Source organism: Fukomys damarensis, unplaced genomic scaffold (assembly GCF_012274545.1).
Source record: "Fukomys damarensis isolate Sample0158 unplaced genomic scaffold, DMR_v1.0_HiC HiC_scaffold_38, whole genome shotgun sequence".
Lineage (NCBI taxonomy): Eukaryota > Metazoa > Chordata > Mammalia > Rodentia > Bathyergidae > Fukomys > Fukomys damarensis.
In genome coordinates this window covers 29347624-29354599 of record NW_022900950.1, presented here as the reverse complement: position 1 = coordinate 29354599, position 6976 = coordinate 29347624, and the positions used below count along the sequence as shown (strand labels likewise).

General features: G+C 37.8%; 1 protein-coding gene and 1 pseudogene across 4 annotated transcripts in view; one reads left to right on the top strand and one right to left on the bottom strand.

Moving 5' to 3' along the window:
* Positions 1–6976, bottom strand: part of LOC104862098 (phospholipid-transporting ATPase IB) — a 642570-nt gene that overhangs the window by 394785 nt on the left and 240809 nt on the right. The gene's annotated exons all lie outside the window — the stretch shown is intronic.
* Positions 3717–3868, top strand: LOC117284700 (annotated as a pseudogene).

Here is a 6976-nt window from a genome sequence, read left to right as displayed (position 1 = left end):
AAAAAAAAAAAAAAAAAAAGGTGATCTTACTAAGTAAGTAATATCATCAGGAATGTATTAGCAAAGTGGTGGGGAAAAACAGAAATCTTCTAACAAACATTTGAGCAATATCCTTGAAAAAAGAAAATGCTACGACCTTGGAGAGTTGCTAGGAGGAGCTGTGGATGTGGCACAGACTTAGCATGTGCGAGGCCCTGAGTTATTAGCCCTCCACACATGCATTTTTGTTACTGCAGAGGCTACTTAGAACACTGCTTACAATATGTGCCCCACATTTTCTGCAATAAAAAAAAAAATCACACAACAATACAAGCATTTCTAAACACTTCTATTCAAAATGTCCTCTCCAATCTCCAAATTAAAGCCTTCATCAAACCACACATTAAAGCATCTCTTCGTTCCAAAGCAGCAAATGCCAATATGTCTGGGATCAGTGCATTTTTATGTACTAACATATTTTAAACATATTTTAGCTAACTTATCAGGGAGCCACTTGTCATTAGAGAAAGATTAAGTTGGAAAACAGGACTTTTGGAAGATAAAAATTTAAAAATTAGCAACTGTGACTCGCAAAGAGAATTTGTTATGGGTCAGACTTTTCTAAGTATACAGAGCAGGCTTTGAGCCATAAGATATCCTGAAGCTCTCCTCTCAGGCATTTCTGCTACCCTTTGTCACCTTGAAACCCGGCAGTTGTTAAAGTTCTTGTATGGTTCTCTTAGTCTCCATTGCATTGATTTCTGCTCCGATCTTTATAATTTCCTCCCTTGTATCAGCTTTGGGTTTGTCCTGCTCTTCTTTTTCTAGAACCTTGAGGTTCAGCAGCGTCAGTTTGTTTAATTGAATTTGCTCTGTTTTCCTAATACGAGTATTCACTGCTATGAATTTTCCTCATAGGACTGCTTTCATTGTGTCCCACAGATTCCAATGTGTTTTACTTGAATTGTCACTAAATTGTAGAAACTGTCTGATATCTTCTTTTAATTTCCTCTTTGACCCATTGGTTATTCAGAAAGTGTGGAAAGTTCATTGCCATGAGAAGAACAGGAACAAAACAGTTCACTTCTATGCTGTCCATAAATTGCTCCACAGGTTATTACAAAGTACTGTGGAGAATCAACTGTTTGGCGAGAGTCTCACTTGTTGACTTTTGTCAAAGAGGTACCGTAGTCTTCTGTATCCCCCAGATTCCCATTTCCTACCTATCTATAAGACAGTGATAGGTACCGTGTACTGGCTGATTCTGAGTATCTATTCTCATCTTCTTCCATGTTTTTCTCTGTTTCACAGAGACTAGAAACTTAAAGCCACATTTCTCAGACTTTCTTACTATACCACAATTCTGGATGGCTTCTATAACAAGATGTGTTTGCTTAAGACAGGGAAGACATAATCGTACATAAGACCCTAATGAGATAATTGACAATATAAAATAGGAAGAGAAGGGCTGAAGGTGTAAGGAAAGCAGGAAGGGTAGGGGAAAGGTAATAAGGGAAAAGAAAAAATAGGAGAAAAGGAAAAAATGGAAATAAAGTGTTTGTAAATAGGGAGGGGAGGAAGGGGTGAAGGGAGGGCTGGGACAAGGGGAAAAAACGAGAACCAAGGCCTGTCACATAAAGGTACAAGATCCCAATAATGAATGTAACTGTACTGTATACCTAAAATGTACCAATAAACTCAATTTAAAAAAAAAGACAGGGAAGACAGAAAGGAGATAATGCTATTCATTTTCATGCAGGAGAAATATTCCATATTCTAACACCTTACTTGAATTAGAATACTTAGTATACTACTTAGTACACTTAGTACTTAGTACACACTTAGTACACTACATATTGTACAGATACAGGTAAAGGGAAGCTGGAATATTGGTGGTGACTTCCCTAATTTTTCCGATGACAGAGACAAGGTTCTGGGAATAAAACTGCAGAGCCTACTTAGGTATTGATGACTTCTGCTCCTTCAGCTTTGCCAAAAATTTTAAAAACTCCTAATTTTCTGTCTCAACTTCCTTTATACCTGAAATTAACTTCTCTACTCTTCTCAGCTACTAGAGGCTGCAGTTTCTTGCCATGTAGCCCTCTCCACAGGCCTTCTCACAATATGATAACCTTACTTGGTCAAGCCATCAGTACAAAAAGTCTCATTCCCATCTGCTAAGATAGAATTGTATATACTATAAGGTAATCAAGAAAGTGACAGCCCATTACCTTTGCCATATTCTGTTTGTTAGCAGTAAGTCACAGGCTCCACACACATCCAATGGCTGGGAATTGGGCAAAGGTGTGGACACCAGGAGCAAAGAATTATTGGGTGTCACCCTAGGGCCTAGCTTCTCTAGTGCTGGAAAAAAATGGAGAAAAAAAGAAAAAAACTGTATTACACAGTTCTGAAAAAGGTCTTGTATACATAAAGAACTCTTATAAAACTCAAGAACATGCTGGGCATGGTGGTGCACACCTTCCTAGCACCTGGGAGGCGGAGGCAGGATGATCACTACAAGTTCAAGGGCAGCCTGGGCACATAGTGAGTTCATGCCAGCCTGACATACAAAGCAAGACTTTGTCTCAAAATAAATAAACAAACAAGAACTCAATAGCAAAGGAACATATAACTAACATATGACTCAACTGATAATGGACAACAAACCATAGTAGACATTTCTTAAAAGATATATAAATATTTAGCAAACAAGACAAAAAGATCACTACTCATCAGGGGGATGCAAATAAAAACACAGTGAGATATCATATCACCCCTGGAGGACAGGTTATTGTCAAAAGACTAAAAATGTAAGTGGTTATAAGGATGTGGAGAAAAAGGAAACTTTGTACACTCTTGGTGGGAAGGAACTTTAATAGATATATAGAGATATATCTCCACAAAGGAAATGAAATTTGTGTGTGGAAGAGACATCTGCACTCCTATGTTCACGCAGCATTATTCATAATGACCAAAGAATGGAAACAATGTAAGTGTCTGTGTTAGTTACACATCACTGTAGCAAAATATCTGACATAATCAAGTCCTTCTGGCTCATTGTTCCAGAAGGTTCAGTCCATGTTCAGCTATATCCAAGGCGAAAACATCACAAAAGAAGGGCATGGAGGGGGAAAACTGCTCGGCTCACGGAAGCCAGGAAGCAGAATGGGAGAGCATGTGAAAGAGCAGGAGAGGAAGAGGTCAGGAACAGTAATTAGTCCCCAAGGTTGTGGCCCATGATCCATTTCTTTCCACTGGGCCAGGCTCCAGCCTCCATCATCTCACAATCAGGCCACCAATTATAAATCTACCAGTGAATGAATCCATTGATAGAGTGAGAACTCTCATGATCCAATCACTTCCAAAAATTCCACCTGTGAAACATGAGTTTGGTGGGGCAACATCTTAGGTCCAAACTACAATACTGTCCATCAACCAGCAAATAAAGAAAATGTGTTGTATATACACAATGGAATATTATTCAGCCACAAAAATGAATGAAGTCCTATTCAGAACAAATGCATCTTTGCCAATACAATCTTTTTTGATGGATTCATGAAAAATAGCAGTTTGGATATATTCAATAAGTTAACAGGTGTTAGAATCAGATGCACTTTTATCTAAATATGTAGCAAATTCCCTATATTTCATGATTTGTTAATTATTTATTTCTTAAAAATTCCTAGCAAGTTTTTCATAGTTCTTCCACCCATACTCAACTGAATTGTTGTTATAGCTTTGCGCAGTGGCAGTATCGTAGCCAATGAGGTTTATCCGAGGCGCGATTATTGCTAATTGTTGTTATATTGTATTCTCTGTATCATCACAGCTGGAAGAACAAATATTCCCTAAATAGGATGATGCTTTTTTGTCTTTCACTAATAAATATCAAAAGACATTTATTATTTAAAAACTAATAGTATATTTTGTGAAATTTTAGAATGCAACCTATTTAAGTTTCTTTTTAAATAAATTTCTAGTAAAGTTGTTGCTTTTTATTCATATACTCAGAATTTCAGCTTTTAAAGTCTCACTGATTCTTAAAAATTTTATATTGTAACAGCTAACGTTTCAAGGTACTACATCCCATATATTTAGGGCAAGAGTCATAGTTAATAGCCTTTTAGTTATGAATTTTTTAAAATCAATCCAGACTGATCGTTATTTTAAGTCATCAAGTAACTGAAGAACAGTCTGAAGCAGCCAAGTACCAACAATGACACATCACTGTAGCTCATGCTTATACTACTGTTGTTCACTCAATTCATTTTTCTTCATTTTTTCTAATCTTTTTAAACCAGCATCTGTGGGAGTCCCATTTAAGCAGGACATGAAAATGGCAATATCTCACAATGGGCTAAAAACAAACAAAACAGCTCAAACACCAGAGACAACCCTTCTTATTTGGACCTGCACACCTTCCTGCTCCTACACATTTCTCCCAGAGCCATTTCTGGTCAGCATGCCAGGAACAGCAGTCAAAGGTGTCAGTAGTGGGATTCAATAAAGCTAATCTCTCAGAACTTTTTTTCTCACCCTAAAAAAAGAAAAGAAAATCACAGCAGTTTTTTCTAGCATCCTAACATATCATCTAGTACCCCCCAGGATGCACAACACTGTCATCCCACCCTCTGCCTTATTTCAAAGACAACTGATATCATCTACATTACATAACTTAAATGTCATCTTGTTGGCAACTGAAAAACTCTAAACAGAGGTGGTTTCTAATTGTTTCTACCACCTATGTCCTGCCTGGACATACTTCCTGATCAAGTGAAGGCAACAGATGCCAGCTCTGGCTCTCTGAGATAAGTTTCTTATTTTCGCACACTTACATGAAAGACTGTGTTAGTTGGCCTTTAGGCCCTGTGACAAAATACTTGACATAAACAACTCAAAGGAAGAAAGATTTATTCTGGCTCAGTTTCAGAGGCTTCAGTTTATGGTCAGCTGGCCCCCTTACTTCAAGGCTGAGGGAGAACAACATGGCCCCAGGAGCATAAGGAAGAGAATGAAGCTTATTCCATGACAACCAGAAAGCAAAGAGAGCATGGGAGAGCAAGAGAGAAAGGAGCTTGGGACAAGACACAGTCCCTAAGCACTCACACCCTTTGAGTAGGCCCTACCTCCTAAGTTTTCATCTTCTCCCAATAGCACATAAATTATAAATCTATGGATTAATCCACTGATGATGTCAGAGCCCTCAGCATCCAACTACCTTCGCAAAAGCCCCACTTCTGAACACTGCTGCACGAGAGGCCAAAACTTCAACAGAAATGAAAAGAGGCTGGCCCAAGTGTTTCCAATTCTCAGGCTGTTTCCTCTGTCTTCATCTTGTTTACTTTTTCATCAGAGGCCTGAGATCTTAAATGTTCAAATTGCAAGCTTTACTAAGTGTCTACCATTTATCTAACTTAATGTCTTGGAACTTTGCCTCTGTTACACATCTAGCAAATAAAATTTTTATGGAAACAGGGATGACTTTAACACAGCTAAAAAATAGTGGGGAGGGCCATGGACTTAGCTGGGTGGTTCCGCCGACTGCCGCACAAGTGCAAGGTCCCAAGTTTGATCCCCAGTACCCCCCCAAAACAAATAGTGGGGAGGAAAAGAATTTTCAGTGGACACTGAAAATTTTGATATGGTTTGAGTATCAGACAAAAAAATACATAATACATAGTTCATCTTTGCTCAAAAGAATATATTAATGTCATTATACTAAAAGATGAAGCTCAGAACTGGTTAAGGAACGATTATTTTGAACAAGCTGTCCTTTAAGAAAGTCAGGCACACACACTCACAAAGTCTTCTAGTGTGTCATCACATACCACTTGGGCAAAAACCAGAAGACTGAAACTGTTCAAGTCCGATGGAGCTCAGCAGAGTGGCAGTCCATCTCTTGGTTTCCAGAGATACCTTATATAAGGGGAAAATACATGTCCATCTCCGAGTTATCTCCCTGATCTAAAGTTTTACACTCCTAACACTGAATAATAATCAGGAAACAAGGGAGCCTCAGGTGCAAACACTCTGGCTAAGCAAACCTGCCCACATGACTGGAACTCTGTGCACTAGCACTCTACCCTCCTTTCCACCAATAGGCTGATTTGGCATACTCAGTTTCTATTCCCTTGTAACCTCACTTGTGCTTGGCCCATCATGGCCACCTTAGCCACTAACTCATCAGCATTACTTTTAAACAGAATTTCTTTTTTTGATAGTGCGAAAATTACCTTGTTTCATTAATTCATTCATTTATTTACTCATTTACTGAGTTCCAAATATATGAAAGAACTGTTCTGAAGGTGGAGATGCCCAGTTTAACAAAAATCAAAATTTTATGTATAAACCTTATATCCTAAGAGACTAAAGGGAGATAGACAAAATATAAAATATTTCACAATAGCAAATACATCATATATAATCTGATTGAAAAATGTGCAAAGAATTGAAAAGATATTTCTACAAAATGATTATACAAATGGCCAACAAGCATATAAACAAATGCTTGATGCCATTAATTATTAGGGAAATTCAAACCAAAATCATGAAATAATGTTCTTAAACTCATTAGGATAGCTATTAACAACAACAACAATAGCAGCAACAAGAACAAACAAAAATTGCTGGTGAATATGGAGAAATTAGGACCTCAATGGCAATGTGGGAATGTAAAATGGTCCAGGCACTGTGGAAAACAGTATGGCCAAAAATAATTGAAACAAATTTCTGGGTATACACCCAAAGAAACTCAAAGAAAGCTCTTGAGGATATATTTATTTCCCCATGCTTGCAGCAGCATAATTCACAATAGCTACGAGGTAGAAGGAACCTAAATGTTCAGGGATGATGATGGGATCAGAAAAATGATATATATATGATATGTGATATATATTAAAATATTATTCAGGGGCCAGGGATTTAGTTCAGTGGTGCCACCACCTGTCTCACAAGCACAAAGTCCTTAATTCAATCCCTGGTACAAAAAAAGAAA